This window comes from Oncorhynchus gorbuscha, linkage group LG06 (genome assembly GCF_021184085.1).
Source record: "Oncorhynchus gorbuscha isolate QuinsamMale2020 ecotype Even-year linkage group LG06, OgorEven_v1.0, whole genome shotgun sequence".
NCBI lineage: Eukaryota > Metazoa > Chordata > Actinopteri > Salmoniformes > Salmonidae > Oncorhynchus > Oncorhynchus gorbuscha.
In genome coordinates this window covers 6,872,996-6,883,342 of record NC_060178.1, presented here as the reverse complement: position 1 = coordinate 6,883,342, position 10,347 = coordinate 6,872,996, and positions in this window count along the sequence as shown.

Here is a 10,347-nt window from a genome sequence, read left to right as displayed (position 1 = left end):
TATGGATGCTGTACTGTTGACATGGAGAGTAAGGTCAAAGGTCAGTATGGATGCTGTACTGTTGACATGGAGAGTAAGGTCAAAGGTCAGTATGGATGCTGTACTGTTGACATGGAGGGTAAGGTCAATGGTCAGTATGGATGCTGTACAGTTGACATGGAGGGTAAGGTCAATGGTCAGTATGGATGCTGTACAGTTGACATGGAGGGTAAGGTCAATGGTCAGTATGGATGATGTACAGTTGACATGGAGGGTAAGGTCAATGGTCAGTATGGATGCTGTACAGTTGACATGGAGGGTAAGGTCAAAGGTCAGTATGGATGCTGTACTGTTGACATGGAGAGTAAGGTCAAAGGTCAGTATGGATGCTATACAGTTGACATGGAAGGTAAGGTCAATGGTCAGTATGGATGCTGTACAGTTGACATGGAGGGTAAGGTCAATGGTCAGTATGGATGCTGTACAGTTGACTTGGAGGGTAAGGTCAAAGGTCAGTATGGATGCTGTACAGTTGACTTGGAGGGTAAGGTCAATGGTCAGTATGGATGCTGTACAGTTGACTTGGAGGGTAAGGTCAATGGTCAGTATGGATGATGTACAGTTGACATGGAGGGTAAGGTCAATGGTCAGTATGGATGCTGTACAGTTGACATGGAGGGTAAGGTCAAAGGTCAGTATGGATGCTATACAGTTGACATGGAAGGTAAGGTCAATGGTCAGTATGGATGCTGTACAGTTGACATGGAGGGTAAGGTCAATGGTCAGTATGGATGCTGTACAGTTGACATGGAGGGTAAGGTCAATGGTCAGTATGGATGCTGTACAGTTGACATGGAGGGTAAGGTCAATGGTCAGTAGTATGGATGCTGTACAGTTGACATGGAGGGTAAGGTCAAAGGTCAGTATGGATGCTGTACAGTTGACATGGAGGGTAAGGTCAAAGGTCAGTATGGATGATGTACTGCCGTACCTATGGATCCATGAAATGGAGTATCAGCCTCCTCCAGGACAACCACATTTCATGGACCCAAGATCCACTGGTAAGGCTGTACATTTTCCTGTGAAAGAAACTGAATCATTCGATTATTTGATTTGGTACTGTCCATATGCATCTTGTTTTTGGTCGCAGGTTCAGGAATGGCTGAAGATTTGTAACGTTTACCTGCAGCTAACTCTGCAAATAGCACTGCTGGGAGATTTAAAACGTCATTGTCATGTTTGTCATTCATTGTCATGTCTTGTCCCTGTGCTCCCCATGCTATTCGTTTCCCTCTGCTGGTCTTGTTTGGTTCTATCCTTCTCTCTCCCCTCCCTCTCTCACTCTCTCGCTCTCTCTTCTCTCTGTCGTTCAGCTGTTCCTATTCCCCTAATCATCATTTAGTCTTTCCACACCTGTTCCCGATCATTAGACTCCCTAATTCCTTTGTGATCCGTTCCTGTTCCGTCGGTTCCTTGTTTTGTATTCCATGCTGTATTGCTTTCGCCCTGTCCTGTCGTGTTTTTTACCGTGATTGTGTATCACCCTGTCCTGTCGTGTTTTGTGCCTTCTTCAGACGCTGCGTGTGAGCAGGTGTCTCAGTTGACTACGGCCTGCGCCTACCCGAAGCGACCTGCAGTCTGTGGCCGCTTCTCCAGTTGTTTTCCCCTCTACTATCTAGAGGATTTCAGTTATTCGGTTTTGAGCATTAATAAACTCTGTTTCTGTTAAGTCGCGTTTGGGTCCTCCTTCACCTGCATAACAGTCATAGTCAATCAGTCAATAATATAATGATGCTCTTAGCAAAAATGTGTATTCTTTAATGTACAATCTGTAGAAACTATGAGAATAAAAAATGTCAGAACATTTGTACAACGGCACGGTTATGGCAAACGGAAAACGGGATGGTGTTAAGAGACAGATGGGAGGGGTTGAACAGAGCTGTAGGGTGGGACTGGATGGTGTTAAGAGACAGATGGGAGGAGTTGAATGGAGCTGAAGGGTGGGACTGGATGGTGTTAAGAGACAGATGGGAGGAGTTGAATGGAGCTGAAGGGTGGGACTGGATGGTGTTAAGAGACAGATGGGAGGAGTTGAATGGAGCTGAAGGGTGGGACTGGATGGTGTTCAGAGACAGATGGGAGGAGTTGGACGGAGCTGAAGGGTGGGACTGGATGGTGTTCAGAGACAGATGGGAGGAGTTGGACGGAGCTGAAGGGTGGGACTGGATGGTGTTAAGAGACAGATGGGAGGAGTTGAATGGAGCTGAAGGGACTGGATGGTGTTAAGAGACAGATGGGAGGGGTTGAACGGAGCTGAAGGGACTGGATGGTGTTAAGAGACAGATGGGAGGGGTTGAACGGAGCTGAAGGGTGGGACTGGATGGTGTTAAGAGACAGATGGGAGGAGTTGAACGGAGCTGAAGGGTGGGACTGGATGGTGTTAAGAGACAGATGGGAGGAGTTGAACGGAGCTGAAGGGTGGGACTGGATGGTGTTAAGAGACAGATGGGAGGAGTTGAATGGAGCTGAAGGGTGGGACTGGATGGTGTTAAGAGACAGATGGGAGGAGTTGAATGGAGCTGAAGGGATTGGATGGTGTTAAGAGACAGATGGGAGGGGTTGACGGAGCTGAAGGGTGGGACTGGATGGTGTTAAGAGACAGATGGGAGGAGTTGAACGGAGCTGAAGGGTGGGACTGGATGGTGTTAAGAGACAGATGGGAGGGGTTGGACGGAGCTGAAGGGTGGGACTGGATGGTGTTAAGAGACAGATGGGAGGAGTTGAACGGAGCTGAAGGGTGGGACTGGATGGTGTTAAGAGACAGATGGGAGTAGTTGAACGGAGCTGAAGGGTGGGACTGGATGGTGTTAAGAGACAGATGGGAGGAGTTGAACGGAGCTGAAGGGTGGGACTGGATGGTGTTAAGAGACAGATGGGAGGAGTTGAACGGAGCTGAAGGGTGGGACTGGATGGTGTTAAGAGACAGATGGGAGGAGTTGAACGGAGCTGAAGGGTGGGACTGGATGGTGTTAAGAGACAGATGGGAGGAGTTGAATGGAGCTGAAGGGTGGGACTGGATGGTGTTAAGAGACAGATGGGAGGAGTTGAATGGAGCTGAAGGGATTGGATGGTGTTAAGAGACAGATGGGAGGAGTTGAATGGAGCTGAAGGGATTGGATGGTGTTAAGAGACAGATGGGAGGAGTTGAATGGAGCTGAAGGGATTGGATGGTGTTAAGAGACAGATGGGAGGAGTTGAATGGAGCTGAAGGGATTGGATGGTGTTAAGAGACAGATGGGAGGGGTTGGACGGAGCTGAAGGGTGGGACTGGATGGTGTTAAGAGACAGATGGGAGGAGTTGAATGGAGCTGAAGGGTGGGACTGGATGGTGTTAAGAGACAGATGGGAGGAGTTGAACGGAGCTGAAGGGTGGGACTGGATGGTGTTAAGAGACAGATGGGAGGAGTTGAATGGAGCTGAAGGGATTGGATGGTGTTAAGAGACAGATGGGAGGGGTTGGACGGAGCTGAAGGGTGGGACTGGATGGTGTTAAGAGACAGATGGGAGTAGTTGAACGGAGCTGAAGGGTGGGACTGGATGGTGTTAAGAGACAGATGGGAGGAGTTGAACGGAGCTGAAGGGTGGGACTGGATGGTGTTAAGAGACAGATGGGAGGAGTTGAACGGAGCTGAAGGGTGGGACTGGATGGTGTTAAGAGACAGATGGGAGGAGTTGAACGGAGCTGAAGGGTGGGACTGGATGGTGTTAAGAGACAGATGGGAGGAGTTGAACGGAGCTGAAGGGTGGGACTGGATGGTGTTAAGAGACAGATGGGAGGAGTTGAACGGAGCTGAAGGGTGGGACTGGATGGTGTTAAGAGACAGATGGGAGGAGTTGAACGGAGCTGAAGGGTGGGACTGGATGGTGTTAAGAGACAGATGGGAGGAGTTGAACGGAGCTGAAGGGTGGGACTGGATGGTGTTAAGAGACAGATGGGAGGAGTTGAACGGAGCTGAAGGGTGGGACTGGATGGTGTTAAGAGACAGATGGGAGGAGTTGAATGGAGCTGAAGGGTGGGACTGGATGGTGTTAAGAGACAGATTGTAGGAGTTGAACGGAGCTGTAGGGTGGCATTAAATAGCATTATTGTACAATATACCGTGTCTCTAAAATGTTTATAGTATGAATAAGCTGGAAGTAGAAGTGTTGTTGTCCATTAGTTTACTCCACTCCAATTAGGGGAGGGGTGGTAGGGTTCAGAGACCACCCCTCCCCTAATTATATATATATATAATATAAATATCTGTATAAATATATTGTGTCAGACCTGGGGGTTTGGTCAAGACGTTTACACAGATCAGACAGAGTTGTATTAGCTGGGTTTCAAGACCGTTTATTAAATAACAAACAAAAAAACAAATAACACGTCTCCTCCAGGAGATTCCGTCTCCTGGGTTACGGGAATCTTGCTGTTTCCTGTTGGGGAACAAAACCGAGCTCCCTCTGTTATCTCTGGTAATGCGCATGACTGTCCCCCAGTCCCCGCTCTCGTGTGTGCTGACATTCTGGCAGCTTTACGCGACTCGTTCAGCTGCTGAGTAATCAGCCCCAATTAGTCCTGGCTGGAGAGCCCGTCGTGACCTGGCACGTCCAGCAGAGGGAGCCATCGCCTCGTGATGTAGACTCCGTCTGTCACCAGGCCTTTGACGAGTCTCCCCCTGCTGGCTAACCTGATGTGCGTCACAATATTTTCAAAAAATATATATATGGGGATTGAAAATGATGCAGACAATTACATTGATGGAAACCAAAATCTATCTGCAATATTAAATCTGATCTACCCTATTTAATTTTGTTTTAAGCCTGGACATTGAAATATGAACGTTTAAGACACGAAATAGGCAGAATAGTGAGGTGATTTCCCCCAGTTAAGGTTCCACAATAAGAGCTACGATATTTCTGGGAACTCTCAGAATTGTGAATGTGTAGGCTGATACCCCATTTCATTAACCGAAGATGCAGAGGTAAGGCTGTACAGTGCATATAAGTATGCCCATAATGTAATTCTGAATTCTAATACACTACATCCACAGTGTGATTTATAATAATAATAATAATATATGCCATTTAGCAGACGCTTTATCAACTTACAGTCATGATTACTTGTGGTTTTTGGCGTTATGCTCAAATGAACTATTACTTGTTTTATTGTATTTTGTTGTATTTATATAACATTCCAACCTTGTTTAGTATTATATAGTCCAATTGTGGCAGGATTCCACTATTGCTATCCGTTTGCATCAGTTTCCATGGGAAGTAATTGGGGGACTTTTATTTTGAAGGAAAACTGTCGATTCTACGGATGATGTTCACGACTCGCACATCAAATTGACCGTGTTAACCCTCGATCAAACATTTAGGGATTTTGCGCAAAATAGTACACAGCATCATCTCGATATGTGTGCAACAACAGTTCCAATAGTCACCTTCTGCTACCATTTCAGTCCAGCCGTCAAGGCAGTTTCCAACACCCAGCACTACAGTACCAGTCAAAAGTTCGGAAACGCCTTCTCATTCAAGGGTTTTTCTTTATTTGTACTATTTTCTACCATGAAATAACATGGAATCATTTAGTAACCAAAAAAGTGTTAAACAAATCAAAATGTATTTTAGATTTGAGAATCTTCAAAGTAGTCACCCTTTTCCTTGATGACGTCTTGGCACACTCTTGGCACACTCTTGGCATTCTCCCAACCAGCTTCATGAGGTAGTCACCTGGAATGTGTTCAATTAACAGGTGTGCCTTGTTAAAAGTCCATTTGTGGAATTTCTTTCCTTCTTAATGTGTTTGAGCCCATCAGTTGTGTTTTGACAAGGTAGGGGTGGTACACAGAAGATAGCCCAATTTAGTGAAAGACCAAGTCCCATATTATGTCAAGAACAGCTCAAATAAGCAAAGTGAAATGACAGTCCATAATTTCTTTAAAACATGAAGGTCAGCCAATTCTGAGAATTTCAAGAACTTTGAAAGTTTCTTCAAGTGCTATCACACAAACCATCAAGTGCTATGATGAAACTGGCTCTCATGAGGACAGCCACAGGAGAGGAAGACCCAGAGTTACCTCTGTTGCAGAGGATAAGTTCATTAGAGTTAACTGTCTCTCATGAGGACAGCCACAGGAGAGGAAGACCCAGCGTTACCTCTGCTGTGGAAATCTGTCCTTTGGTCTGATGAGTCCAAATTTGAGATTTTTGGATCCTACCGGCTTGTCTTTGTGAGATGCAGAGTAGGTGAACGGATGATCTCTGCAAGTGTTGTTCCCAACGTGAAGCATGGAGGAGGAGGTGTTATGGTGTGGGCGTGCTTTACTGGTGACACTGTCAGTGATTTATTTAGATTTCAAGACACACTTAAGCAGCACGGCTACCACAGCATTCTGCAGCGATACGCCATCCCATCTGGTTGGCGCTTAGTGGGAACATCATTTGTTTTTCAACAGGACAATGATCCAACACACCTCCAGGCTGTGTAAGGGCTATTTGACCAAGAAGGAGAGTGATGGAGTGCTGTATCAGATGACTTGGCCTCCACAATCACCCAGCGGTTTGGGATGAGTTGGACCACAGAGTGAAAGAAAAGCAGCCAACAAGTGCTCAGCATATGTGGGAACTCTTTCAAGAGTGTTGGAAAAGCATTCCAGGTGAAGCTGGTTATGAGAATGCCAAGAGTGTGCAAAGCTCTCATCAAGGCAAAGGGTGGCTGCTGTTTAACTGTGACGATCTGAAGGATCAGGTGAAAGTGGGTCTGCTCTACAGTGTGCTCTCTCTCGTAGAGGGGGAGAGCGGGAAGTCGTCTGTTTTATGGCGGTCATAAAATACGCTGCCCCTATGCTCAGTAGTGTTCGAGATTGGAATGTAAACTGTGGAACACAGGGAGACACCTGGACATCAAAAGTTTAAATAATTCAACAATATTTATATTTTTGAGAATGTGGGAGGGGTCTTAAGGGACACTTAAGGGACAGTCATGTCGAGTGTGTTTCATCTTGTGATCTCATGAAGGACAGGAAACACACATTACTGTGTCTCTGGTTGTGTACATCTTTCAGTTATGGGGTTTACATGTAAATGTTGTGAAAAAGATATGATTAAATATGAAACTATTTGTGAAAAGATGAAATGTGATGTTAGCCTTCTAAATGAGAGTATGGCTTTTCATATATAGTTTAACTGGTCAGTGGTCACACCCCCCATTAGCCCAGCCATTACAGCAGGTGTCATGGAAGACCCCCTTCTTCTACTAAGTATAAAACCACTTCTGCGGTAGCGGTAGCTACATGTTGAAATGGTTGGCAACTCTACAAGAGTCAAAAACGCAGGGACAAGGTACCCACATTGAAATGACAAAGAAATCTACAAACGAAAGAACAATTATTCAGACTGCAGCTGTTTAAATACTTTAGTCTGGTAAACGCATCCAAACCTTAAGAACATTCCCGAATGGTACTCTGAAGTATCCATTCTAACAACCTACGACTTTGATTTCTGGTGGACAAACCAGAGGCTCTCTGTCGACTGACTATCCAGCAGACGGATCCCGGCGATCGCAGAGAGGGACAGCCAAAACATATACTCGGGAATATGTAAATTGCAATTTATTTTCAAATGAGTGGTTGTTCATGTTCAATGAATTAGGCATTTCTATGAGTTATCAGCTTTGAGTTTCCCGATCTTGAGCAATCCCCATCCCCTTTCCTTTGTCTACCAAGCTGTCATATCGGTTTCGTCCACTAGGGACTTTTTCTTTGTATCATAATATAATAATATATGCCATTTAGCAGACGCTTTTATCCAAAGCGACTTACAGTCATGTGTGCATACATTCTACGTATGGGTGGTCCCGGGGATCGAACCCACTACCCTGGCGTTACAAGCGCCATGCTCTACCAACTGAGCTACAGAAGGACCATGTAGTGACCAATGTGTGACTATTTGTGTGTGTGTTTAAGCAATTCTGTGATTAACTAAGTTAGTTAGTAAATAAATAATTAAGCCAATTTGTATATTCATGATTCTATGCTAGGGTTTGTGCAGATATCCAAGGGTTTACGACGTTCAGTAATGAGACTGATGCGGTCAAATTCATTAATAAGTGACTGTTTGGATAAGATATGAAAATATAGTTATGTTCGGGAAATTGAAACTCTCAGCATATGTGGGTTAAATTAAACAAAACATAAAATCAACACAAAACTGTGAACATACTCCATTGTGTCCTCCTCCCAGAGCGCCAAGAACCTTGGCGTGATCCTGGACAACACCCTGTCGTTCTCAACCAACATCAAGGCGGTGGCCCGTTCCTGTAGGTTCATGCTCTACAACATCCGCAGAGTACGACCCTGCCTCACACAGGAAGCGGCGCAGGTCCTCATCCAGGCACTTGTCATCTCCCGTCTGGATTACTGCAACTCGCTGTTGGCTGGGCTCCCTGCCTGTGCCATTAAACCCCTTCAACTCATCCAGAACGCCGCAGCCCGTCTGGTGTTCAACCTTCCCAAGTTCTCTCACGTCACCCCGCTCCTCCGCTCTCTCCACTGGCTTCCAGTTGAAGCTCGCATCCGCTACAAGACCATGGTGCTTGCCTACGGAGCTGTGAGGGGAACGGCACCTCAGTACCTCCAGGCTCTGATCAGGCCCTACACCCAAACAAGGGCACTGCGTTCATCCACCTCTGGCCTGCTCGCCTCCCTACCACTGAGGAAGTACAGCTCCCGCTCAGCCCAGTCAAAACTGTTCGCTGCCCTGGCCCCCAATGGTGGAACAAACTCCCTCACGACGCCAGGACAGCGGAGTCAATCACCACCTTCCGGAGACACCTGAAACCCCACCTCTTTAAGGAATACCTAGGATAGGATAAGTAATCCCTCTCACCCCACCCCCCCCTAAGTTTTAGATGCACTATTGTTAAGTGACTGTCCCACTGGATGTCATAAGGTGAATGCACCAATTTGTAAGTCGCTCTGGATAAGAGCGTCTGCTAAATGACTTAAATGTAAATGTAATGTAAATGTAAACATAACAACAAACATAATATAATAATAATAATAATAATATAATAATATAATAATATAATAATATATAATAATAATAATATATAATAATATATAATAATAATAATATATGCCATTTAGCAGACGCTTTTAATGTAAATGTAAACATAACAACAAACATAATATAATAATAATAATAATAATATAATAATATAATAATATAATAATATATAATAATAATAATATATAATAATATATAATAATAATAATATATGCTAACAACAAACATAACAACAAACATAACGGCTCCTGACGTAATGAAACATCGTCCCATAATTACATAATGAAACATCTGTCACGGCCGTTGTCGGAATGAGACCAAGGTGCAGCGTGGTGAGCGTTCATTTCTTTATTTATAATGTTGCCAACAAAACAAGAAACAAAGGAACGACCGTGAAGCTTACAAGGGCTATAGTGCCCCTAACAAAGACAACTTCCCACAATCACAAAAGGGAAAAAGGCTGCCTACAATAGACAGCTGTCCCTGATTGAGAACCATACCCGGCCAAAACATAGAAATACAATAGTCCCCGCTCCACCTGTGGCTCACCCCACTTTGGCGGCGGCGCTGGTGCAGGGACCCTTGTCGCTGATCCCGGACTGGGGACCCTCTCTGTGGGCCCCGGACTGGGGACCGTCGCTGGAGGCTCCAGACTGGAGCCCGTATCTGGAGGCTCCGTGTCATGACTCATCACTGGAGGCTTCGTGCCATGGATCATCACTAGTGGCGCTGTGCCATGGATCATCACTGGAGGCTCTGTGCCATGGATCATCACTGGAGGCTCTGTGCCATGGATCATCACTGGAGGCTCCGTGTCATGACTCATCACTGGAGGCTTCGTGCCATGGATCATCACTAGTGGCGCTGTGCCATGGATCATCACTGGAGGCTCTGTGCCATGGATCATCACTGGAGGCTCTGTGCCATGGATCATCACTGGAGGCTCTGTGCCATGGATCATCACTGGAGGCTCTGTGCCATGGATCATCACTGGAGGCTCCGTGCCATGGATCATCACTGGAGGCTCCGTGCCATGGATCATCACTGGAGGCTCTGTGCCATGGATCATCACTGGAGGCTCTGTGCCATGGATCATCACTGGAGGCTCTGTGCCATGGATCATCACTGAATGCTTCGGGCCATGGATCATCACTGGAGGTTTCGGGCCATGGATCATCACTGGAGGCTTCGGGCCATGGATCATCACTGGAGTGAGGAGAAGTATGGGAAGCCTGGTGCGTGGAGCTGCCACAGGGC